Raw genomic sequence first — 27,563 nt, 5'->3', positions numbered from 1 at the left:
TGATTCCTTCAGATACATACAGACGAAGTTGATTTTGAGTATTTGCAGTTAAGACAAACTTTGAATCCCAATTTAGCAAAATATTATTACCCATGAAAGAATCACATTGTTCTCATTAGTAGAAGTGTATTACAAAATAACTGTATCCAATTATTATATATATATATATATTTTTTTTGTCAATAAAAATCTGTAGATATAAGAAAAAAATGTGGTGCTTATAAAAGTAGGTATTGTTGAATGGAGATGGAATTGCCATAGAACTGACAATACAGTCAGTCCAGAACTGCTGACCTATTAGTTTAGAATAACAGATTAAAAATGTAAAGTCATATCTGGGTATGAGACTATGGGTAATTAAAAATTTTCCACTTCATGTTGACTGAGTTACATTTGAGAGTTGCATATACGTTTACCTTGCAAAAATTAACATTAATAAAGAGCTAAAGATTTTTTACCAGAAACAAAACATGCAAACTAGATAAGCCTTTGTGTGTGTGTCTGATTTTTATTTTCCTTTTGCTATCTTAATACATTGGCCTCATTGTTTACCTGATAAACTAGTATTAAGTATACTGACAGTCCACCTGAGGATTAAAATAGCACTTTGTCTATGGTATTAAATAATGAAGTCTTGTTTTAGAGGAGTTTTTCATTCATGAAGTAGCATTTCTTTATTCATTTCTGTTTACCAGATCAGATGTTGATAGGTGAGAACAAAAGTATTCCATGTTTGTTATTGTCCATATTTGTAAGCTTTCCTTTGTGAAGATTTGCATATATTCAAAGCCTTTTAGGATCATTTTAGAATGCTTAGGAACAATCCACTTGACTTTGAGATGAGCAAAACCAAATAAAACAAAGGCAAATAGATTTTTGCTCAAATGAAAACTAGTTAACTTGTTTTCCTCTACCATTCATAGCTACCAAAGCAAACTTTTTAAAGGCCTTATCACTCAGAAATCCCTTCCAATAAGGCTATTTTGGAGAAAAAAAATGCTTAGCTGAAATCAGAGGTAATTTGATGCATGTCTTCTGTGTTTCAGTGAATTGGTTCTAAATGTCCTTGAAATCTGTGCAGTTAGATAATTTCTGCAAATATTTTGTTTAGTATTTCAGTGTTTTGCACAGCATTGATGTAGTTGGCTGTTGTTTAAAAAAAATCAATATATTTCATCTAAGAATCTTGATAGTTAGTTTTCTTAAGTGTTAGGATATTCTGTATCCACACTTCTGCCTGGCAGTTGTTTTCGGGGGCTGACTGAACATTCTCCTCCATAGTTCACTAAGGTCCCTGAAGGATCTGTTCATTTACTTCCTTTGCTTGCCCAGTTTTTGTAAACGTTTGACTTTGTCAACCTTGGCCTAAGGACTTATCTGACTTAAAAGTTTTATATGTACCTTGTGTTGAGAGCCCTTAATACACATTGATATGTATTTTGTGATTCTTTGGTAACAAACTTGGACCCCACCTAGTTTGTGTGATCTTTCTGAAACATAAATTTGAGAAAGCTCTTTGAAGTTTAAGGGGTTCTCCTTCCAGATCTTTGATGTTGCTCTTCATGGCCTTGTCCTTGACGTTCTCTCAAGGGCTTTATTATCTGGCAGTCCTTGCAACAAACAGAATGACCTCTGGCTTCCTCTTACCTCTGAACCGTACATCTTCTATTGCCTGGAGTGCATTCCCACCCTTGTTCATCTGGCTTAGAGCTCCTCCTCTTCCCTGGGCAGCCTGCCCTCATGCTCCCTCTACCTTCTGGAGCAGGGTGCCCGCCCTGCTGCCTGGGAGCTCCTTGAGATCTGGCACGGTCATCTTTTGCTGCACTCTACACCTACTCACTGCACCTGTGAGTATTCATTTAGTAAATGGCTATTAAGTTTTTTTGGTGTCATTTGTCTGTTATAATTCTTCATCACATTGAAATCTAGATAGTTTACATTTTGAGAAATGTTTAATTTTAGTGGAGGAGTGACAGAGTTCCTTCTCCCCTGCCCCCCAGTAGATATTCTAGGCAAGACTTTTATCACATAACATTTTATAATGGATGACATTAAGTCTCTTTCATATTCTCTCTATTTTAACTATATTTTCTACTTAAGATAGAATTGGAAACATTTGTAGAAATTAGGAAGCCTAGGGAGTATTAGTAAAATCTGTGAAAGTTTTATGACTCCAATCATATCATTTTTACTTTTAAAGGAAGCAGTTTATATGGATGCAAACTAAATCTTTGTTCTTATAAATAATGACATTGTCAGTCTTGGAACTTACTAACTTTTAAAATGTAGTCTTCCAGCAAGACTCTCATATTTTAGAATAACATGCAGTAGAAAACACCATTTTTTAATGCTTAGAGCTAAAAAACCAAATTCTTGCATTTGAAACAATATCAAAAGATATCTCTGAATAATTATCTTCATATTGTGCCAATGTTACTAATCTTAAATAGATTCTTCACAGGTTCTCAAAAATAGAATTTTAATTTAAATGCTCAAAAAGCACAGTTTAGTGTTGGCTTTGAGCCTAATGCAACATAGGGGCTGCATATTATTCATCAGTGGCTGGTATTCTTTTCCTCTCCTACCTTCCATCCCAAATTGTTCCCTGTCCCCTTTCCCTTTTCCACTGGTGATATCCACTAACCTTGCTCTTCTCTAATCATATGACAGTTATTTAAAATATTCTTATGACAGTATTTAGAGTGCTTGTTCATCTGCTAAAATAACATATCTCTGGAATCTATTGGCCAGCTCTGAGTTTGTACTGCACAATGCAGAATTTATTCCATTGGCATATTTCTAAAAGCCCCATACACAAATACTTATAACATTCACATACACGCATCCGTGCACATGCAAACACACATACACACATGCACACACAGGCTTTGACTTTGTTGTTCTTGTTGGTTGTATGTACCTACTTTTTGTATGTACCATCAGCTGAAGAAATTGTTACTTCATTTCATCATACTCATTCCTAAGGGAAAGATTTCTGTGTGTGGGCTTAAAGTAGAGAGGAACGTCATTCTTCACCTTAGAATAGAGAGGTACACCACCTCACTGTAAGAAGTGATGATTGGTGAGATTCTGAGAAATACTCTCTTCTAGTTAAAGTAAATTCTGTTCCCCTTTTCTGCTCATGCCACAGTTTTCAAAGATGGGAGAATGTTTTGTTTAGGAGACAGTGTACTGGGTAGGTCTTTAGAGAGGTTCTTATGTTAGGGAGTAAAACTCATGAAGAAAGGGGTGACAGAGATGTTACATTTCTAGATGTTAAGATGGAAATTCAGCAGAAAAAGTATTGTCCCCCCCAGATGAATAGTTTTATATCCTTCGAAGCACTTTGTGAACATTTGGTAATAAAAAGCAGGAGATAGGGATTTGCCTTTCACTTCTTTAAAGTTGAAAATTTTACTTATCTAAAGCATGTAACTTTCCTGTCATATAGGATAGCAACCCAATACATGAAGGGCTTTAAGATCTGTCATTGTGGGACTCACTAATCCATGCAGTTATCAGCTCTCACAACTTGGGAGTTTACAAGTGCAGCGTACCTTCCTGTTGTGTGCTTCAGTGACATTGCAGCTTATAATGCTGTAAGGGATTTAGATGGAGAATTACCAGTGATAGTGAACAACATAAGCATAGTGTTTCATAATTCAACATATTAATAAATATTTAACATTTAGCATATTAAATATTTCTGGAATGATTGAATGGCCAGTGAACAAGGCAGCATCATGCCATATTTTTTGCATTTTGTTTTTAAATTAATGCTGTTTCTTCTGAAGACAATGGCTAGTTAGGTGAGGTCGTTCTTTTGATAACAGTATTTTTCACCTTCAGACTTTTGAGTCCCAAGAAAAGTGTACAGAAAAAGATTTGTTATATGATAGGAAAAAAAAATCCCAAAGTCCCCTTTTTCTTTCCTAGTAAAATGTAGCATCGTATATATAGAAAATTAAAAAGTAGTTAGAGAAGACCAGATAATAGCCAATTTCTAGGTAATAGTCATTACAAAAGATAATAGTATGCCAGAGTCCCAACTTTATTGAGGAATATTTATAAATTTCTCTTTCATTTTTGGAAAAATTCTCAAACATGATGCAGGCTTTAGCCTCCCAGATTTGCTCCCTCTCATGCCTCATGAGCTAGTTGTGCTCTAGTCTTTGGTTGAGTTGTAGGAGCATTTAGTGTTATCATCTAACATGTCTGGCAATTTGATGATGCACAAAGCCTTCGCATCTGAGAAGGATGGCAAAAATGGCCCCAGTTAAGTTCTTCCGTGTGATAGGAATGGCTCACTAGGTGACATGCAGCTGATGCAAAGTACCTGGGTGTTTCGGGGTAATGAACTGTGCTTTGTAGCCTGTTCGATTTTTCAGCACTCTAGTAACCTCTCTTCCCACTGTTCCTTTAACTCATCCCCTGGATTGTGAAATATTGTTGAGATGCAGCTCTCTTTTTGTTTCTCTTTTATGCTCAGGAGTTAGAGCTATGAAAGGCAGATTCATTTATTGTTTAGTTGAATCAGAATGACTGCAATTCCACAAACAAATTGGACTTCAGTTAGGAGTGCTTCATCATAAATAATCTTGGAAGAGATTGGATTCTCTACTAGCTGATATACTTCAACTGTACATTAAAATCAGTGTCTCAGAGGGACTGATTTACTGGTGAACTGAGTGATCACTGAGCATCATACACTTGTCCTCACCCCACTCTGTTGTAGTCACTTCTATTTCCCTAAAGCGTATTCCACAAAAGTTTATGGTAAGGGAAGCAAATATTCTATTTTCCAAATTATTCTTTTCATTTTAGCCTCCATTTAAAAAAGTCAGTTCTAGGATGCAAACTCTTTCAGTGAATAATTCTTCATGATCTGGAAAGAAAACCTATTTCATAGATTGGTTAAGGGCATTTTCCATGGTTGGGTCAGGTGAATCACATTTTTCACATATAATGTTAGGACATTTTAAAATTTAACAACATGTTTTTGCTAGAGGCTTCAAAAACCTTAGCAATACCTGCAAATGTCTCTTTCCGTTGACTGTAAAAATGTTATTTTTTTGTCCCCATTAAAAGTGTATCTACTTCATTTTGTTTCAAGTTATTCGGTTCCATAAATCATCTGGAGACAGAAAATCCAATAGCTTTCCTCTTTGGTGGAACAAATATATATATATTTTATATATATATATTTGTATATATAAAGCATGTACCCTATACCTATGTATAAAGATAAAACTTAAAGCCTAGTTACATTTGGCTAGATCCTAGATATTGAACTATAAATGCCACAAGTAGTACTTTGCTTCCTTGGTTCATAAGTACTGCTGTGGTCAGTTATACTGTATCTGTAAGGATAGGTTCACGTGAATAGGCTAGGTTGGCATTAGTTTATTAAGCTTTTTTTTTTTTTTTTTTTGCTAGACACATTACATATATTATTTAACTTTAGGTAAATATTTTTTTTCTGTTTTTTAAAAAGATTATTTATTTATTTGCAAGAAAGACAGAGATAAGGTGAGAAAACAGGAGCACAGAGGAGAGGGAGAAGTATACTCTACTGAGCAAGTTGCTGACACAGGGCTAGATCCCAAGGCTGAAGGCAGATACTTAACTGACTGAGCCACCCAGCACCCTAACTTGAGGTAAATATCATCTCCATTTTTACAGTGGAGAAATCTGACACTTAAAAGTGTTAAATAACTTACCCTCAGTCACACAGCTAGCAAGTTGGAAAACCAAAATTTGCAGGTAACTCTAGCTCCAAAGCTTATATACTTCGTCTTTGCCTACTACTTTGTCTTGTATAGGGATAAAGTTCTTACAAAGCAAATCATATTTTCAATTTGACACATGATAGAAAACAGCAGTGAATGTGTTTTTAAAGTAACTTTTTAAAAATATCTATTTGTAACTTTGAGTTACTGTTTATTTTTCTCAAGTGAGATACACCCATAGTGACATGGTTTGTATTAACAGGTGTTTTATATGGACACATTCTTGTTGGTAACATTCAAAAGGATATTCAATTAATAGTGTTTAGAAAATAAGATGGAAATATACATTTTTGCCTCACTCAAGCACAAAAGTGACATATTTTGCTTTAGGGTGTTTCATGGAATAGTATGCTCATAACACTGTAGGATTTGCCTGTGCTGGATGTGCTCAGTTATTATTGTACCATCTGTATTTTAGGTGCCCCATGGTTTGCGTTTTGAAAGCACTTAGTGTTCACAGCTCTTCAGTGTCTCTAGGATATAGGGTCTGAGTAGGTGTGATGTCTGATGTGATGTTGATAAACACTTCACCATAGTAGAGACTTAAGAGTAGGTGTTGCAGTGAGAAAGATAATGTTTAATTTTTCTGACATCAAGCTTCACAGAGAAATTTAACAAAGGTCATCAGACTGAGTACCAATATAAAGTAGGTCCAGAGCCTCGACCTACAAGTACTAGCCTTTATAACAGATTTGACAGCAACACAAATCTGTTAAAAGAAGTAGAACTGTCCTTGATATGAAATAATGGGATTGTCACAGATACAACACATTGTACAGTTTTTCCTTTTAATTACCATATGAGAACAAAATCATTTTTTGCAGCTGGTCCTTCTCCATTTTCATTTGCCTTGACTAAATCTCACGCCTAGGGGTTTAAAACATGACATACAACAGGTGTGAATCTGTACCTAATAATTGACTTCAGCTTCTGTCCTTCCTTTAAAAATTATCTAGGTTGTAAACATCTGTAACAATAATAAAGACAGCCTTTTTTCCCTTAAGTGTAAAATGCTTTCCAAACCATTGTTAGATTATATGTTGGAATCAAATCACAAACTTAAATAAGGCAAGTTATTAAATTACACTTTCTAGAAGAATAGATTTTAAAGAAATGATGAGTTTCAGTCAATTTAAGTAGAGTTGGCAAGCAGCCATTCATTATGGCCTGGTGTGACATTGCTTTTTGACCAAAAGAAATGGAAACATAGCAGTCACTGTGTATCCTTAAGGAAACATTCTATGGTATTGACATAGTTGGTTGGTTGCCTTAAGAGCCACTACCAAAACTTTATTCAAATTGAATTTTGACTGTACTAATGAGGAAATCTATTCATTTTCAAAGTCAAAACATGTGTTGTGAAAATAAGATGCTAATCCCAAACTATTATCTTAGTGACTATTTCTAACCATTCTTCCTTAAGGACACAAGATGTATTTTAGACAAGACCTCCTTTTTTTTTTAAAAAGCAAAAATTACAAAATAACACTTAATTACATTTAGTAAGAACACTTAGGCTTACTCATTGTGCACATAGTCTATCGAAACAAAATCAGTTGATTTGGCTCATTTTTTTCTCCTATATTTTCTCCAGTGATTACTGCTCTCATCTGCTTGCCAAATTGATGGGACTTGGCAGTAAAAAATAAGCAGTTGAAAATGTAGGAGATTAAGTTTTCTGGATTTCATAGATGATCATCAGAGATAAAGAGATTACAAAAAGTTAGTTTTATCAGGTTGGCATGCTGCATCATGAGTTTGTCTGTTTTCAGTCATAATCAACTAGACCTAATTTAAGAATCCTTGCCTTAAGAAAGAGCGTTATTTTTGTTTCCAAGATTTTCAAAAATTTAGTGGGTTCAACCAAGGAGGTGTTTATAATTCTTGCACAGTTTGTCTTTGTCTTGTCAGTTAAGTGTGAGGACATTATATTCAAATTTTATGAAAAGTGTGTGAAATTTCACAGTTGGAAAATGGTACCATTTTTAATTGGCATAAAATAGATCTTGTTGAAATTAGTGCTTAGGAGGTTGAATGCTGGCTTTGAGGTCTGATCATATTGAATGCTATACCTACTAAAATTCATTTATGTAAGAAAAAGAAATAAGGGAGATGATTTCAGGGAAGCTAGTTAGTATTTATTCAAACCCAAAGCTTGGATAGCAAATTGATTACAGGACAGTGTTGAATTTAATGTGGATTTGAACCAGCCATTGAAGTTCCAATTGACAGGGACCTGGAATCAGTCCAAATTTGCATATGAGGAAGATGTTCTGAGGTGGAGACACTAGAAAGCCTGCTGCTCTTTGGGTGTAGTGAGCAGAAGCCTTATTCGACCTCTTCAGCTAGGTGGGGGACATCTTGATCTTCTCTGCCTTTCTGCTCCAGTCGTGAAAGTGACAATTATTACAATTATGGCAAGTACATTACATGTATTCCCATTTAGTTCTAAGAATAAGTCTGAAAGATGGTTGTTCCTATGCTTATTTTTACAGATGTGAACATTAAGTTTCAAAGAATTTAGCGAATTTAATCAGGGTTGGTCAGCTAATAAGTGAATTTGGACTCAAACTAGGTCTTTCTGATTACAAAACCTTGACTTTTCCATTCATTGCATGGTAGTACAAATGACCTCTACCTCCCTCCCTCCCCTTGCCCCCCCGCCAAATTAGAATAATTCTTCTATGCAATGTTGTCTATCTTGGGTCAGCTTTCAGTTCAGCTTATGTCAAAAAAGCTATTTTCCACATGGATATTTTACCTTTGAAGAAGTATTTTATTACTCTAAAACCCATCTTCTAGATCATTTGGGGTGAGGGCTTAAAAGAGAGGCAGCTGCTGAAATTATTTTCCTAGACTGATGCTGGGATCTACCCCTGTCCTGTTTTATCCATCTCTAGAAGCATTCATTTGATGTTTTTACCCCTTTCCAGTCTTCCTGGTGTTTTATAATAAGAATCATTTGTTGAATGTTTGGTATATGTAAGATTCTGATATATTTGTAGTATGGTTAACAAATCACAGAAGGAAGACAAAGGAAGAAGAAGGAAGAAGGAAGAAAGAAGAAAGAAATTTACTGGTTTGGGATATTCAACATATCAGAGACAGAAGTAGCTGATTTAGGACCTGTCTTTGCAGTTCAGTTCTGGTGTCTGTGTTGCTTTCACATCCTGCTGAGTTCTCTACAGATGATGGCTTTGAAGTTCACAAAAAACTAAGTGATTTTTTTCTTTCTTTTTCTTAAAATCCTTTCACTCCCACTCCCCAACATGAGTTAATATGGTAAATTACTTATGAAAATATATGCACTTTTGTGGGATTTGTTAACTCTTGTTATTGATGTTTTGTTTGATGAATTCTTTAAGTTGAAGATTCTTCCTCCCATTTTAAACTGTTTCTGCGGGGATCCCTGGGTGGCGCAGCGGTTTGGCGCCTGCCTTTGCCCCAGGGCGCGATCCTGGAGACCCGGGATCGAATCCCACGTCGGGCTCCCGGTGCATGGAGCCTGCTTCTCCCTCTGCCTATGTCTCTGCCTCTCTCTCTCTCTGTGACTATCATAAATAAATAAAAATTAAAAAAAAAACTGTTTCTGCTATTGTAGATATAAATATACCAGTGACACTTTTATATGCTCAGTTTTCTCTAAGGTTCATAAGAAGGATAATTATGTTGAAGTGTCACATGTAAATTCATGTTACTTGTCTGCACTTACAATTGTGAAGAAAACAGTTGTAGAAATACTAGACATGTATTCATTCCTTCCATATTTATTGAACATTTCTTTTTTTTTCTTTTTTCTTCTGTATTATGTATGATTGAATCTTTGTGAAAGTGATTGTGTTTAGTAGGAGTTTTTATTTGTAAGAAGTTTTTTTTCTTTTCCTATTTTCCATTTTGAATGTTCTTAAGATTCAAATCAACTTCCTGGATAGCATTCCAAAATTGAGCAGTATTCCTCATAGAAACAATCATTATACTTGACAGATCATGTGATATTCCTTGAGAATTTCTCAGAGGAGTATTTCAAAATGTCTTCACTTATAGAACTTTTTAAATAAACATTATAATACATATTTATTTGTGTTTCTCTAACTTTATTTTACTCATTTACTCAGTCATCATTCATTTTCAGTAAATAAATACTTACCAAGCCCGTAACTTATGTGTTGCTCTTCGTAGATAAACGAGACATGAATATTTTCTCTTGTGAGGTTTACACTGTCTTCTTTGTTGGGGAAGACAGGTTAAACAAATAAACATCTAAACAACTTAGTAAATAAGATGACAACTGGTGCGAGGAAAAGAATAGCATGCCAGCAACCCACTAGAATGAAGAAGAAGGGCAACTTCACTGGGTGAATTTCCTTGGGGGAGGATCTGATGGGAGGGGTGTGTTGTGTAGCTTGGTAGAGACTTAGGAGTACACCTATGTAAATAAACTGAGGAGGGAAAGAGCTAGGCATTTCTGAAGGATCAAAGAAGACCTGTGCAGCTCTTTTTTTTTTTTTTTTAAGATTTTATTTATTTATTTATTTATTTATTTATTTATTTATTTATTTATTTATTTATTTATGATAGACATAGAGAGAGAGAGAGGCAGAGACACAGGCAGAAGGAGAAACAGGCTCCATGCCGGGAGCCTGACACGGGACTCGATCCCGGGGCTCCAGGATCGGACCCTGGGCCAAAGGCAGGCACCAAACCGCTGAGCCACCCAGAGATCCCCGACCTGTGCAGCTCTTAAGAGTGAAGGCCAAAGTTGTGCCAGAGTTGCAATTTAATGATTTCCATTTCCAAGTAAGAAGTGGAGTTGTGTAAGCATTCATGTACTGATTTTAGGAGCAGTAGTTATATGATGGTGTAAAGATCAAAATGATTTAACTGTTTGGAAGATGGAGACATGTGTTACATCTGCATAACTGGTTAAAATAGGTAAGTTATTGGTTAATGATAACCTCACACCTTAATTTTTTTCATTGCTTTAAGTCAAAGGAATAAACAGTGCACTAAAATATTGCGAGTTGAACTTAGATGTAAAATATATGACTATTTCATACCTTTTTCTTAGTTTATATATCTCAAGCACCATTTTCTGTTAGGCTATATTTTCTTTAAAAAATGGTATTTTTGCTATCCTGCTATACTCTTTGATTGCTCTGCTAGATTTCTTGTCTGAGCTCCAGTTAGACCTCTAATTATCTGCCTAACATCTTCACTTGGATATCTCAGAGCCACCTCAAATTCATCATGCTCCAGAACGAACCAGGTTCTCTTCCAGTGTTCTCTCTCTCAGTGAATGACATCACAACACATCTAGTGGAATAAACACCATATCTCAAATTTATCCTTGAAACATCTTGCTACCCCTTTCCTCATATTTCTTCAACCACAGAGTTCTCTCATCTGATTTTCATCCATTCCTGTCTGTGTCTAGTGACAATATCTGTGTCCAGTACTACTGTACTCATTGATTAGCCTGTCTCTCCTCATCTCATCCAGTCAACTTCACATAACCTTTTGCCCCTCAGCATTCAGAGATCTTTTTTTTTTTTTTTTTTTTCATTCAGAGATCTTTTGAAAATTCAAACTTACTATCATGTGAAAAACCTTCATTGTCTGAAGACCAAAATTATTCATGTGATGTCTGTTCCCTGCCTACCTCTCCAGAGTCATCCCCCCCCATTTTCATGTAATGTTCAAATTAAGATAATACTTGCAAAAAATCTAAGTTGTAAAGAACAGTAAAAAAAACTGAACAATCATGAATCTGCACCCCATCCTAAGAATCACATCTCCATGTGTGTACTTCTTCATTCTCATCCCTCTGTCTCCTTGATGAGAAGTAACCACTGTCCTAAAGGTTGTGTTTTAACAAATCTTTGCTTAAAAAAACAAAACAAGAACAACAAAACTGTTATCAGAGAGGGAAAAGGAAAGGAAGAGATCAGTTTCCCTTACTATGTAGGGATTTCCCTTACCAGCACTGCCACTGAAACTTTGTTAAGACTGGATCTGCTTGTAGACCATCGAAGATCTCCCCCAGAGTCTTGGTCTGCTATGTGATCTGAGGGGAAAGTCTTTTTCAGATTCATCTGTTCAGTTCATTGTCTACATTCCAGGTTCACTGTCTAATTATTTTTGCACCGGGATTATCTCTTGCTTTTTTCCTCCTCCTATCGCCTTCTCATCATAGGGATTCTGTGTATTTTATTATTTTTTTCAGATCTCACCCCCTCCCTGTAAACTTTCCCTCATTGTTTGGCTCTCAACTCAAGCATCTCTTTTTCAAAGAAGGCTTTCCTTATCCACTCTTCCTCTGGTAACCAAGTCTAAGACAGTTTTCTGTGTCACAGATACTCCTAGCTCTGTTTCCTTTGTTTAGATGGTATTTCATTCCATACTCGATAGTGTGTTTGATTACTGTCTTCTTCTTTCACACCTCCTCACTAAACTATGATGTATTGTAGCATCGTAATATATATAAGGATGGGCACAGAGCCTGACACCTGTGTTGGGTGATAAATATTTGATGGGGAAAAAAAAGAGTGAATGTATGAATGAAGAAGTGTAATACTACCTCAGCCTCAAGTGTCCTATAAAACAGAGCTAGCTTTGTCCTGCATTTATCTTCTTTCAAGATAAACTATGAAGTTTACTTATTTAAAGTTCTTGAAATTACATGTTTATGAATATATAAACACTATCATCAAAATTATCTTAAAGATAAGAATAAAATAAATATTTCACCTTGTTCATCTTCCTTCACTATTTCTTCCTTTTTAAATCTCTTTATTCCTCATATCCCTATGTGATTTAGAGTATGAAGGACCTTGCTAATTTTGAGTTGATACCAGATTGCCGGAGGTACTTATGAGGTAAAGAAACGAATTATTTACAATACAAGAGGCAGTCCTTCACAGTTATTAAGTTGGTTGTAGAAATGATCTAGAGAGGAAGAACACTGAGCACTAACTAACCCATTTTCATGATTAAAACAAATGCCTTAGGCACACATTTCTTTTTCTATGCCATCAAAACAAATAAAGACCCTGGCATCCCACAACCTATTACTGTTTCTTTTCTATTTGGTGAAGTCCAAAGACATGTTCTGTGGTTGTGGTTAGAAATTTATGGAAACTTACAAAGCCTTGTTGTTCCATAAAGCTCAAAATAAACCATATGCTAGCCTATCCCACACTGTCCAGAGTCCTTTTTGGAAGTATATCTAAGAGCTGAGAAAAATGTAACACAGATTTTTACCAAAGCTTACATAATTTTCAGTTCTTTACACTTAGGCTTTTTCTGAGCATTTCTCAAATGTGACATTTCCCACATATTTAGACATAGTGAATTTAAAAAAAATTCTTCTAATTGAACCTTATCAAACATTTGCCTTTGAAATGGAAAAGCCTAGTATACACTAACAGTATGGACTATTTTATTTATTTATTCATGAGAATGAGTGGGAGGGAGAAGGAGACAGAGAATCTGCAGACCCCACGCTGAGCACAGAGCGGGAGGTAGGGCTCCATCCCACGCCTGTGAGATCATCACCTGAGTGGAAACCAAGAGTCTGACGCTTAACAGAGTGACCCGTTCAGGGCAGCCCTGGACTACTTTGATATATACAGTATTTCCTTTTGTCTTACAGTCAAACACTGTAAATTCTTCAGTAAATCCAATTTTATCCATGATTGAGGTCGCTCTCAATGATAAATTAAGTGCTTAAGTGATACATATTAACTTAAAAAGATGGAACAAGATGTTGAATGAGAGGTATAGGGCAGGGTGTGTGCGAACATTTGGAATAACTGTAGTGAATAATCAGTAGCCTTCCTATTAGAAACCAGGCATGATTTTGACACTAAGAAAAAGCAGTTTTCTTGATCACCTGATTGTAATTTTCATATCCAGAGCTGATAAAATCATAACTGGTAGATATGTATCACCACCCTAAACCATAGTTTAATAATGTTAGTATTTCTTTTCAAACAGAAATTAAGAATTATTTAAAGCAACAGTTTTTAAAAATAATTACAAAATGTGATTATCGAGAATTAATTAGTGTTGCCATTGGAGTATATGTGTCATCAATGTGGAGAGAAATTACTTTGTAATAAAGGTGATTAAGTAGAAGACCTCAAGGTTTATAAACTGTTAGTATGTTGGTAAATTGTTAGTATTTCAGATACATGACCAATCAGACATTATTAGTAGATGGTTAAGAGAGAAACTAGCAATGCTAGTGCTTATTTACTTTTTTTTTTGTACTTTAATGCTTCCTGATATGTCTTGGTCATTTTTGAGAGGTATAAATTGTTTTACCTTTGTTTTTACATGTATCTATTAATATTTTTGCAATATAGTTAAATACCTTTTACCTGAAATGGTCTTTGGTTAAATCTCTTCTTAAAATGGATATCTGTGGAGCACTTGGGTGGCTCATTTGATTGAATGTCCAACTTTTAATTTCAGCTTAGGCCTTGATCTCAGGGTTGTGAGTTCAAGCTCTGCATTGGGCTCCATGTCCAGCATGGAGCCTACTTTAAATAAATAAATAGATCAATAGATATACGCTCAGGGTCTATATTTAAGTATAGTCTTCCTTGTGTAAATAATTATAGAATATTTATGCATTTTGGATATCGTTTCAGGGGTAAAAATTTCACCATTGATCAAGTTAGGAAATCTCACACAAAATTCACCAAATGTGTCCAATGTATGGTCAGTTTCTTGGGATGGATGCAAAGGAGAATTTCCACTTGTTCCCCCATCTTCTTGTATCTTTAGCACACAAGGGAGAGAGACGTTGAAGATGCCATTCAAACCAAAACTTGTCATGTTAGACTCTAACAAATACAAATAATGAGAAAACAGGTTAATAATAGAGAAAAAATTTCAAATATTCTAAAGTACTCAAAACGTTAGAATCACTAATCTGGATTAACATTAAACTGGACTACTGTGCAATGTATTTCTTTCTTGTAGCTGCTAGAATTTTGTTTATAAGAATGTTTTAGTGATAACATTTTGAATGTGAAAAGATGTATATTGACAATTATTTATACTGAGCATCAGATGTCTGTTGTATGCTTACAGTACTAGAAGTGGTTTATTCCTGGCTTATCTGGAATCATGAGAGAAGCTTTATTGAATGTTTTTAGTCAGTTTTTGTGTTTATAGGCACTGACTTTTTGTAGACAGGTCTATGCCTTGGGATTCCTTTTTTACCATTGTCCTGTGAGACTGGCAAGAAAAGTTTTAGGTAGATATAGTTTTGTACAGAACAGGTTTCTATGACTAGCATTCCCTCTTTGGTGCTATAAAAATAATGGACTCTTACAGTCTAAGCCCGAAAGAAAACAGGTAGACGTTCTATAATATATCCTACTTCCTTCTTTGCTTATTGATTTTTGGGAACGTGTGTTGTCTGGAGGCAGAAGTTTATGGTTTCCTAGAGTAATGATTTGGAGAGCAACTGAAATATAGAAAGAAGGACAGAGGCTCAACAAGCAACAGTCATGGAATAATGTAGAAATGCATTCTGGTCCAAATAGAGCACTGGTGAGTAGAAAATGGCATCATGGTTGTTTGTAAGGTAAAACCAGGTGGCATTGTGTGGGAAGTGCTGCTCTTCTGTGCCACCAATACCCAAGAAAGATGTCTGAAATCATTAAACACTGCTTGTTTACTTTACCCCTGCTCTTCCCATCCTTTTTTTTTTCCCGCCTCAGTATTTTCTGTATGTTCAATCTCCCTCTCATCCATGATCTCTTTATCTTATTCTTTCCCATTTCATTAGAAATCTCAATCTACCAGTCATCTTCCCCTTTCTAATGACATTTCCGGTCTTTTCCTTTCCACTGATTATTAACTTGACCTATAAACTTGCTCACAGTATTGCTATATTATTTCTTTATCCCATCATAGTATTGCTATATTATTTCCATTTCCTTACAGCCAGTTTTCTAGAAGAATGTTACAATGTTATAGACTCAAAAATTTTATAGCTGATAATATCCTTTCTGAAAAATGAACCAAGCATCATAACTGAAATTTATTTATTTGTTTTTGTTGGCAGAGTTAAAATTTCTTCTTTCACATTTCATTCACTCCACATTTAGCTTTAATTAGGTTGATATAAAATGAAATTGTACATTAACCTTCTCATTACATGAGAGTCAAATGGATCATCGCTTACCAGAAATTTAAAGAGCAGCATTGATCAAACAATTGGATGACTCTTTACTGGCTATCTGATGCTGGATTCCCTAGAAGCAGATTCTAACATAAGGATTTATTTGAAAATAATTTATTAAAGTGAGAAATCAGTTAGAGGTGACAAACAGGAAGGATAGGGTAGGGAAAGGGAAGAAGAGGTTTAATTTTCAGCACAGTGTCTCCAATGGTAGTTTCCATTTAAACTTTCATGGGAGCTCTGTAGTATGAATTATGCCTCTGTTCCAACCCAAGTTAAATGAGCTGGATGTTCATTCTTGTGTGCTTGTCAACCATTGATTAGGAATCACAGGATTGGAGGGTGAAGGAGGTGAGGGAAGAACACTTGCAGGTGCTAAGAACTGTGTGATGGAAAGAGTAGGGAAGGGAAGGAAGGGAAGGGACGGAAGGGAAGGGAAGGGAATGGGAAGGGGAAGGGGGGAAGGGAAGGGAAGGGAAGGGAAGGGAAGGGGAAGGGAAGGGGGAGGAAGGGAAGGGAAGGGAAGGGCAAGGAAGGGAAAGCAGGAAGGGAAGGGAAGGAAGGGACAGGGAAGGGAAGGGAAGAGAAGGTGAAGGGGCAGGGAATGGCAGGTGTTTCTTTCCTTTAATTTCTGTCCTGTCCTTCCTTTCCTTCCTTTCCTCTTTCCTTTCCTTTCCTTTCCTTTCCTTTCCTTTCCACTCTGCTACTTTACTCTGCTATTCTACATTGCATTCCTAAATTTATTTTAAAAATTTGTTCATTTATTTGTTTTTGGTTATAGCCAACTTCACTGATTAGTGAAGGGAAGAATATTTTAATAGCACTCTTGGATAGTTATGGGCATTTTTTTTGATACTACACTAAAAATCATCAAATGGCATTTTTTTAAAAGATTAGTTCCAATGTGGAATCTGAAATCATGTTGATGAACTTTTGGTTTTCTTGCTCTAAAATCCATTGATCTGTCTTATACTTTGAATGCATATTTAACCCAGATATAATATTGTAACATCATGCATTGGTCATTTGGAAAATATTGATTTCCTGAGTTTTGTAGATACTCCAAATGTGGATACATTTCATCATACAGTATAAACAAATCCCATTTCTTGATATCACCAACTGATTTCATTAGAGATTGTAACTGGAACCTGTTTTGCTCACGTAGGTCATTATAAGCTTTTCAAACTTCTAATTTTTACTTGAAAGCTTTAATGTTGTTGTTGGCATTGAACACCATTGGTGAATACAGATTCACTTCATTTTAGCAAAAATGTCTGCCAAAAGCCCAAGTTTGAATATTTGCAGTCTGTCAATTGTCCCTTCAAGTAAAATTGCTGTTCCATGAAAAAAAGTGGCTAGTTCAGCCTGCAACTAAAACAAGCACACAGGTGCTACTCCTTAAAACAACCCTTTGTAGTTTATATGGAGCCAGTACTTTCTTTGTATTTACCTTTTCACTACACAGAATGAAACAATGCATTGAACTAAAAAGTTGAGATGTAACAGAATTAAAAAAAATTTAACTACTTTATCACTGATGTTCTTGAATTAAACTGATTGTGTTTGTTGCTTTGTTTCAATGCATGTGCATGGCAGTGAAGAGTACAATGATGACTAATACAGTTTGGTGCTGTGGCCCTGCTTTATGGTAAAGCAATAACAATTCTCCCATCAGTACTTTCATACCATCTGTGCAAATATCCATACCGCAAAAAAAGGGCGATTAGCATCTAAGTGTTGTTATGAAAATAATTTTGCCCTCACGGATTCCTGAAAGGTTCTCAGGGACCCTAGGGGTCCATGAGCTCACTTGAAGAACCACTGTTCTAAGGAAAGCAACAACTCTTGGCATACTTCATCTTGTAACTTCCTTCACCTAGTGTCTACTGTAATTTTTGCACACAAATTGCAATTACTATTTAATTTAGTCCTTGAGCAATTTTGGGATAAAGTACTTTGGACAACTTTCTTCAACTTCTTTGAATAATCCTACTTTGAACAGAATTCCTTCTTAAACTATCATTAGTGGTTGTTTATGTTCTCATAGAAGTACTACTTTAACGGATATACTTACTCATGGACTAACCCCAGCTTGTTGAGGTTACTAGTTTAACTACTCTTATCTCTTTGTTTCTGAGAATTTTAAGGTATTTATTTTATAAGTATGTTTTTCAGTTCCAAAAGAATCAGATGGCAATCACATTTTGAGGTTTTTGAACGGTTTATCGTTCATGGAGCACTTCCACATGCATCATCTCTTTCCAGCACATGCCAGTCCTGAGAGATTGGCAGGACATTTGCCATTTTCTCCACATGAGTAATCCCAGGTTGAGAGAGGGGATGTGGGTTGCCTAAGGCCATGAGAAGTAAGTAGTAGAATAGAACTGAGATGCTCTGTTTTCTATCTCTTGCTTCCTTCACTGAAGAGCACGATTGCTTTTCTTGTAACAATTTAGAAGGCATTTCATACTCTTCGTCTTAGTCTAGGCAGCACATTTCTGTTATCATTTCCTATCACATGATGCCCACATAGGCTGTTGACTTAGATAAAAATACCGTACAACTGAAGGGATGGCAGCAACTCATAGGAGCTTTGGACTCAGTGAAGGCCTGATAGTGCTCAGAATTCTTCTGTAACCATGAAGGTTAATACCTTTTTAACCTTAATAAATATCAGCCAGCCCAGGTATGAAATTTTCAGCTGCAAGGAGAACTGCAGGAAACAATTTAAATAAACCCTACAGCTAATATGAAGCAAAACAATACAGAGAATGGAGATGTGCTGGGTAATTAAGCATGTTACAAAGTAAAGTTGACTGACTAATCTATAATCATATGCTGGGATTAATAATACAAAAGGCTAAAGTACATGGTGAGAATTAATGAAAAGGGGTTTTGAAGAGTTTATAATAGCAAGGAGTGTTTGCATATTGTAAAATTTAATTAAACATTAGTTTATTATATTTCTTTGTGGTAGTCCTTTTTGGCCAAGAGGATTGAATTGAGCTTCCTAGAGTTTTTAGTTTCATTAGAAATAAAAAAAATGATTTGTTAGATAATATTTTTGAAACACAACAAATGATAGAGAATAATGATAATAAATAGACATGTAGTCACTATCCAGTTTTATCATATTTTAACATTTTGCTGTATTTTCTGCCTTTCTTAAATAAAATATTTTAAGACAATTAGAGCTCTCTGTGTACCTCTCCTAGAGCTGTGCTGCTCACTCTGCAGAGTTGTTTATTATTCTGAATTTACTGTTCAGTGTTCAGAATGCTTGTTTTTCTATTTGGTACATATACTGATAAATATATGGTACATTTTCATGTTTTTTTTTCATTTTCATGTCTTAATACTTTATGATGTTTGGTAACATTTTGCAATAGTTTTTTCCCCTCAATGTTGCTTTTGAGTCTGCCCATATTAACATGTGTAGCTCTGACCTAGGTATCTAATGCATAGAGTTTGTTAATGACAATGCTGTAACTCATGTATACATTCTACTATTGATGGTAATTTAGACTGATTCTTACAGCAAGAATTGGAAGAAACATCTTTTTTTTTTTTTTCTTTTTTGGAAGAAACATCCTAACAGTCCTTCTTAGGTATACCTCTTTGGGCACATGGTAACATTTTGTCCAAATATTAATGTTGTCTGTTGTCTGTTAGTGTGTGTGTCTGTGTGTGTAAACTATAGTCTCCCCACCAGAACCATTTGAAAGTAGGTTGCATTGATCATGCCTCTTTACTTTGTAATACTTCACCACGTCTTTCCTAGGATCAGGAACATTCTGTCAGATAACCGCAATACAGTTAACAAAATCAGGACATTTAACATAGAAGTAATACTTTAACCTACAGTCCATCTTGCAGTGTTGTCTGTTGTCCCAATAATGTCCTTATAGGGGTTGTTGTTGTTGTTGCCCAGAGTGGGATGATGTGGGGTGATGTGGGATGACATGTTGTATTTAGCTGTCATGTCTCTTTAGATTTTTTTAGTCTAGAAAATTCTTCAGCCTTTCTTTGTCTTTTATGACATTGCCATTTCTAAAGAATCAAGGAGATTATTTTATTAACTGTTTTTCAATTTGTGTATCCAGTGTTTTCTCATGCTTAGATTCAGATTATGCATTTTTGGCTGAAATGAACATTAGTGATGATGTATCCTTGTAAGGAATTGTTCCTTATGGTTGACATTATTTGGATTCTTTGGTTAGAGAGTCATTCAGTTTTTCTACTGTATTTACTTTTATTCCTTTTGAAATTAATAGGTAATTTGTAGAGAAATACTTTGATAAGTTGTAAATACTCTGTTTATAATCAAACCATTCCCCCTTAGATTTAGCATCTGCTGATGATGATTGCCTGAATCACTTTTTACTATTCTATTTGCAAAAATGTGATTTTCTAACTTCATCATTCCTTTGTTCTTTTTTTTTAATTTATTTTTTATTGGTGTTCAATTTACTAACATACAGAATAACCCCCAGTGCCCGTCACCCATTCACTCCCACCACCCGCCCTTCTCCCCTTCCACCACCCCTAGTTCGTTTCCCAGAGTTAGCAGTCTTTACATTCTGTCTCCCTTTCTGATATTTCCCACACATTTCTTCTCCCTTCCCTTAAGTGCATCATTCTTTAGTAGATTCTGAAGAAATACTATGAGTGTGAATTCCTAGTCTAAAAAATAGAATCAGAATTTATTTTGTGAGAATTCTTTCCCTAATAGCCTTTTATTCACTTCTGAGAAGGAAAGTTAAACTGATATTCCCATTGCCTGAATCAATCTAAAATGACTCTAAGATCACTTATTTGTTTAAAATTTATACCTCATTTACTTCCATTAAGAATTTGAGGAAGCTTTTCAAACTAAACATGAAAAAAAACAGAACAAAGAAGGTAAGAAACACAATTAGGTTTCTGTTATATAGAACAGAAAATGTAGTGCTGTTTACTTATTACAGTTAAACATTGATTTCAGATCATAGAAAATTGGCAGCTAAGGAAAAAAGACAACCATATTTAATTAGGTGTGATTTTACTGTTTCATAAGAAGAGGTATCCTAGAAGAGCTTAATAAAAATGTCATCAGGAGGGCTAAATTTTGTTTTGAGCCAATTCTATTTATTTAAAATGATGCAGTGGCAAAAAAAAACCCAGCTCAAACCAGTGCAGACTAAATTTAGAATTTTTGGTTAAGGTTTAGGATCTGAGGTTCCATTTCCAGATATTCTGGTTCACCAGGTCCTGGGAAGGGCCTGAAAATTAGCATATTGAACATCACAGGTACTCTTTGCATCACACTTTGAGAAACAGTGCCTCAAATGGGAAAAAACAAAACAAAACAAAACAAAAAACAGTTGTGATTTATTGTAATTGGGTCAGTATTCCAGACTTTATAAAGAAACATTTAAAATTCTTTCTGTAGTCTGGTATTTAAAGTACAGTAACTTAGAAATTTGATATAAAAATAATTTGGGATAGTAAACAGCTAAAAAGCTAAACTGAACCATTGGAACATATATCAACAGTTGACTTAGTCAGCAACGTAGTCTTTTCCATTCTACCTAATGCCCCTATTTCATTAACTATTTTCAGAAACTCCTTAACTCTTTTAGTTTTAGTGGCTCCAATATAGATAACTTTTTAACTTGTATAGAACATTCTAAGTTATGGAATATCTGTTATGTCAACTTTTAAGCACGATCCTGTTTTTTTTTTTATTATTATTCATTATTTTGTATTAGAAAGGACAGGTCACTGAGTTCTCAGATTTATTACTCTTTTGCAATAACTGGGTTTAGCCAGAGGCCCAAATTTCAGAACTGCTCATAGGAAAGTAATTTCCACTGGTGTCATTGCTAACTAAGTGAGTGACTTTGACACATATAGCCCTGGCCTACAACTGGTCAGCCTGAAATAATTAATCAGAAACAACAACTATTTTAGTAACTGATTAAATTCCAATCTTATAGTTTATAAACTAGGTTAATTGGATATCTTTCAACAATGGAGACTTTCACAACTCCTGTTGGGTTAAATGAAAATATTTTAGATATCTAGCAGAATGTATAAGCCTTAGATATTTCTGTGATTTCTTTTAAGACTGTATAGGGGACATTTTATTTATGTTTCCTCTGATGTTGCAATGGAAACAACTGATAAAACTTCTGAAGATATGCTGGAAGTTTACCCCTTTGTTTCATTAAATGTAGCAAAGATAGCATATAACAACATACATAGGTTCATATGTTCTTGATTTGCAGCTCTTTCAGGAGAAAGGCATTTATTTTCATAGGAAATGTGACATTTATAAGGATTGAGCAGCTTAAAGAGTGTGCACAGAAATTGGTAGGACTTGTAAAATGTTGGTTTACCAGGCCTGGTTGATGTCTGGGCAAGAAAATTTTAGTACAGGAGCAGAGACTTAGTTCCCAGCTTGGAACATTTGTTTATGTTTGGGTATTTATTTATAAGACCATAGATGTCAGGCTAAACCAGTTTCACATGAGGAAAGGTCGGTTAAAGGGAGAAAATTTTTATTGTTGTGTTTATGTTTCAAATTTTCTGTCTACCATACAGTCCTTTGAGTTTTACTGCTTATTAAAGTACAAGCATTTCTTTAGCTCACTATTTGCAAAAGAAAAGTGAAAGGAGAAATGCTGTTGCTTCTGAGCATTCTAAGCATCCTACTCCCCTCAACCACCCCAAAAGAGATATTGAAGATATCAATTAATAATAGAGATCTAAGCATTCCAAAACCACTCAATTTAATTTTATATCAAATATGTGATTCCTAGAATATGTAGGGAAGGTTGATAGCTATTTCCTAATACTTTTTCTGCCTTGAGTTAGAATTTGATTCATGTGAATATTTTGCAGTTTTATGATTTTGAGGTCGAAGGTTTCCTGCAATTACTGTAATTTACTCCTAATCAGAATATTGCTAGTTTTGTCGTTGTTTACAAAAGGAAAAGTAAAAAAAAGTAAAACATTGAGTTACAACATTCACTTTGACAGTGGTCACTAGTTAGCTGTCCATCCAGCATCCATTTCTCTTTGCCTCTTTCCTTACAATACCCCAGTTTTCCTGATGCAGCCACTCTGCTCTTCTGCAGTACAGTGCTTTCCAAGGAGCTGAGCCCAGTCTCAGCTTCAGCAGTTGTTTCGATTTGTCTACAGTGAACCACCCATCTTTGGTACCTCTCACATTTTCATATGAAGAGGGGTCAGGTGATATTAGGAGTAATGTTAGGAGTAATGCTGCTGGGTGCCTTTTTGGAAAGGTCTTCCTTATTCTGACCAAGAGAAAGCTTCCAGAACTGCTCCTCTTTCCCTCCTGCTGGGCTATTGACTGCATCTTAATACCAAAAGGCAAACTAGCTTTAGGACAAAGATTCACTGTGGATCAAAGAGCAGAAAAAAACATTCCCAATCAGGACTGTTGTAATGTGTGTGTTTGTGTCTGTCTGTGTGTGTGTGTGTGTCTGAGTGAGGGAGAGAGAGAATGAGAGAGATGGAGAAATAATCAGTCAATGGGGGAACATTCTAGAAAATATAAATCTGCATTTTTTTTCAGAAATTCACAAAGGGAAAGTTAAAATGTACTGTTTGGGCTTTTATTTTAAATATCTTTCTGAACTAAATCATCTGCAAGCATTTAATAAAATATCTTTTCTTCTGTTCCCTTTCCCCTCAAAGATGCTCTATTTTCCCATTGAAAAATTTCAAAATGCTTATGTGGTTGACTGGATATAAAATCGTAAGCCAAGCCTTCTGAAGTTGAAAGGCTTATTGCCTAAAATCATGTCCTTTTGATGATATAGTTAGTTTTCTAATGTTTGCATTTTTATTAGTTCCTCATATGATAGAATTGGACTTATCTTTTGCCCAAAAGATGTTAGAATCTGAGAAACTATTTACTTGCAAGTTCAAATTTATTAAAAATTGTATCCCCCAAATTAAGTTTCAAAGCAAATCTAAAATGCAAATACACTTTGAACCATTCCCTCTTTTCCTAGGGAAGAAAGAAAATGGGATTTAGTTAGTCCTTCATGTGATTTCCTGTTCTTCCGCCTTGATAGGCACCATTTTAAAACAATGTTCTTGAAAAGAGAATACGTCAAAGAATATCTGCTTGGGACCTCATGAAAGGAATATGAGATGAAAAAATTGGTGATGTGTGACTCTATGGTCTAATGACAGAAGAGATAATTACAGTGAGGTATCCAGAGTGATTTAGAGGTAAATTGGAATTTTACAAGAGAAAGTGAAGATGCATTTGTAAGAAGGAGGGACAGTTGGGGGGAAATGTTATTTTAGCCACATATTCTGGCCCTCCATGACTTAAAGAGTATGAATTTCAAGAGGACAATAAAAAAAGAAATTATAGTAATCAAGATAGGAAATTATTAAGGAATAGGAGAAAATTTCAGCGGAGAGGGAATGTGAAGATTAAGTATAAATTCTAACAGTCTGGTTGATAAGTTGATGAGCACATTTACAGATGAGAAACGTAGAGGGAACAAAAGGATGACTTCAACTGTTTTGTGTAAGAGCCAACGTTAGATTTGTATTAGAAAGAATGAGTCAAATTTCAGTAGAGACGTTTCTGAGAAAAGGAGAAAAGTAATGTTTTGCAGAAGTTTTCTTGTGAGGTCTCCTTGAAGTTAGACAGAATCACAGGTGCCCATTGGTGGGTGATCTGATGCTTTGTCTATTTCACTTTCCTTTGACTGTTGTGGGGAATAAGAGGACAATTCAGAGAGGAGAGATGTATATCATTTTAGAAGTTAGACTGAATGGGTGCCTTCCTTATTTTGCCTGTTGTGTGGAGTAAATTTGATCTTGTGATGTAAAGATGGCCATATTCAGAAACTAGAATAACTCCTAATTCATAATTCCTGTTTGGGAGAAGTGACTGTTAGTCATTTGCTAGCTACATTAGCTGTACCAAAGCTGGAGAAGCACTGGATTTTGGGTCTGAAGATTCAAATTCAACTCTGGTTCTTCCATTTAGCAGCATTTTGACTCTGAGCAAGACAATTATTTTAGGCAGGATATGGTCAGATGTATGTATGCGAGGAAATGGAATGGCTTATATAAATGATCTGGAAAATACCTAAAATTGCTGAGGAAATAGTACTTCTGGATTTTTTTCTGATATAATGTCTATGTGTGGAGGCAACCATAGCACTTTGAACCGGTGGTAAACACTGAAGACTAGTGGAGACCCATGTCTGTATGCCAGGACTAGAGAGTGTAGTACTTTTCTCAGCTCAACATGATTATTGACATGTGGGATTGCAGGTCTAGTTTTATAAGAACTTACAGTTTTTTGTTTTGTTTTATTTGTTTATTTTTATGAGAAGACTGAGATTTGGATTTTTTAGTGAAGTTTCAAACACACACAAATCTATATATGTATATTATATATATATAGAGAGAGAGAGAGAGAGACAGAGACAAGAGAAAGAGATAGAAAGACAGAAAGAGACAGAGAGAGAGATATTCAGTTCATCAAAAAACAATTTTGCCTCACTGTTATGGGCTGAGCAAAACAAGTCTCTGAGCCAGAGGCAGCCTGTGGCTACACTTTGGGTCTTCCACTTTAATCTCTTTTTCTTAATGTGTATTGATATTCTGATAAGCTAAATGGCATTGTACTAGACTTTTTAAACGTTGAACAATATTCCAGGAAGTTTCTAATGTCCTTTTTTTTTTTTTAGATAAAGTTTAAACTTTTACTTCAATTTGGAAAAAAAAACTTTATTGATTTGAAAATAAACTTGCTATTAAAGCACAGGAAGGATTGTGAAGGAGGGGATGATTGATTTCATTTCTTTATTTTTATTGATTTATTATCATAAACTTTGTTCTCTGTTTCTTACAGAATTTTTAAAATAAAAGAAAGTACTGTGGACACTAAAAGGTGAAAGATGGAGCATTTTTATTAAAATAGTCTTTTCAAAATAATATTACTTTTATTTACTTAAAAAAATATTTTATTTATTTATTTGAAAGAGAGACAGAGAGTGAGCCAGTGAAAGAGACAGAGCATGAGCAGGGGGAGAGGGAGAAGCAGATGCCCCACTGAGCAGGGAGCTTGAGATGGGACTAGATCCCAGGACCCAGGGATCATGACCTGAGCTTGAAGGCAGATGCTTAACCAACTGAGCCATCCTGGTGCCCCTCATTATTTCTATTTGACTGCCCTCTATGTTTTAAAATATATATCTCTATTCTAAGGATAACTAAAGCTAATTATTGATCTGCTTTATGTTAGAAAAACATGGATACTTACAACACTTCATTGTTTGTGTGATTCAAGTGCTTCCTTTAACGTTTCCTGCTATTCTGTGGCCATAGAATTGCAAATTAAGAGTAATTTAATTCTGGCCATTTGATTACTTTTTGGTTTTAGGGAAAGCTCTAGAAATGGAGGAAGCAGCCATTGTTTGAATCAGATTACCCTCACAGATGATTGATTTGGGAGTGGGCACCTGTTCCAAAGAGAGTCAAACTCTAGGTCACTGGCTCTGTGGCCCAGCCTGACTGAAACACGGGAGGGGTTTTATGCAGATCAAGAGAAAGTTAATAATTCAAACAACGCAGAAAGAATGCCATGAAGTGGCAGATGGCCATGAAACAGAAACGATGGATAGATGAGAAAGAAGATATTATGAGACAGAGATGAAAACATGCAGTGTGAGGGGTGGGAGTGTTCACGAAGAAGCCAAGGCAAGACAAAATTTCTACTCTGAGGAGAAGGCACACGAAGAACAACAGAGCACCAGAATGAATGTCCAGGAACACCCAAGGCTGACGCCACTGAGCTGCCCTTCAACTCGGGACCCATGCTTCAGCTTCTATCAAGGCTCTTTTTGGGATTCTTACAACCCAGGGTTTTTCTTTTGGCGGCAGTCTTTGCACCCACTAGTCTTCTTTCTCCAGTTCCCCCTCCCCATCTCTGCTCCCTCCCACTTCCACTGTGGCCCAGCTCCTTCCTAATCACTCAGCAGGTCTCACTCAAGATCTCTTTTCCTCCAAGAAGCCTTTGCTGATTCCCTCCTCCTTTTTTTTCTTAAACCATGAATCCCTTCTTAGAATAGGTTATATCTCAGTTTTTGCCCCTGCCATTCCTACATGTTTACAGCCTCCAAGTCTTGCGTTTTTCTATCTCCACTGACACAGCATTGAGTCCTTATTATCTCTCACTTAGATGATAAGTTTCACCTCTAAGTGACTTTTCTGTCATTCTGCCTTTCCAGAATTCCAGATACTTATTCATAAGGTGAAGGGGAAAATCTTATCACTCTGCTCAAAAATTATCATGAAATCTCTAATTCATACATAATTAGGTCTCAATTAGTTAAGGTTATTATTGCAGGCATTACAAAAGGAGATTCTACTTCCCTGTCCAATTCTTTGACCACTACTCATCTGTGAGGATTTTATGAGGGCACCAGATAATGCTGCTTGCTGTTCTGTTCTCCTTCTCAGCACCCCTATTTATTCCATTCCCATTTTCTGGATTTCCTCCTTTCCACACCCCCCAATAGGTTTTCTTA

General features: G+C 35.5%; 1 protein-coding gene and 1 long non-coding RNA gene across 6 annotated transcripts in view; one reads left to right on the top strand and one right to left on the bottom strand.

Annotated features, from left to right (window-relative positions):
- IMMP2L (inner mitochondrial membrane peptidase subunit 2) overlaps positions 1-27,563 on the top strand; it is an 848,583-nt gene that overhangs the window by 289,272 nt on the left and 531,748 nt on the right. The gene's annotated exons all lie outside the window — the stretch shown is intronic.
- The window catches only part of LOC102153552, a 52,893-nt gene continuing 39,730 nt past the window's right edge, over positions 14,401-27,563 (bottom strand). The window contains exon 6 of the long non-coding RNA XR_005369732.1: positions 14,401-14,638. This is a non-coding gene — a long non-coding RNA (uncharacterized LOC102153552). The remainder of the gene's footprint in view (positions 14,639-27,563) is intronic.

Source organism: Canis lupus, chromosome 14 (genome assembly GCF_011100685.1).
Source record: "Canis lupus familiaris isolate Mischka breed German Shepherd chromosome 14, alternate assembly UU_Cfam_GSD_1.0, whole genome shotgun sequence".
NCBI classification, from domain to species: Eukaryota; Metazoa; Chordata; class Mammalia; order Carnivora; family Canidae; genus Canis; species Canis lupus.
This window is presented reverse-complemented; position numbering and strand designations above follow the sequence as displayed.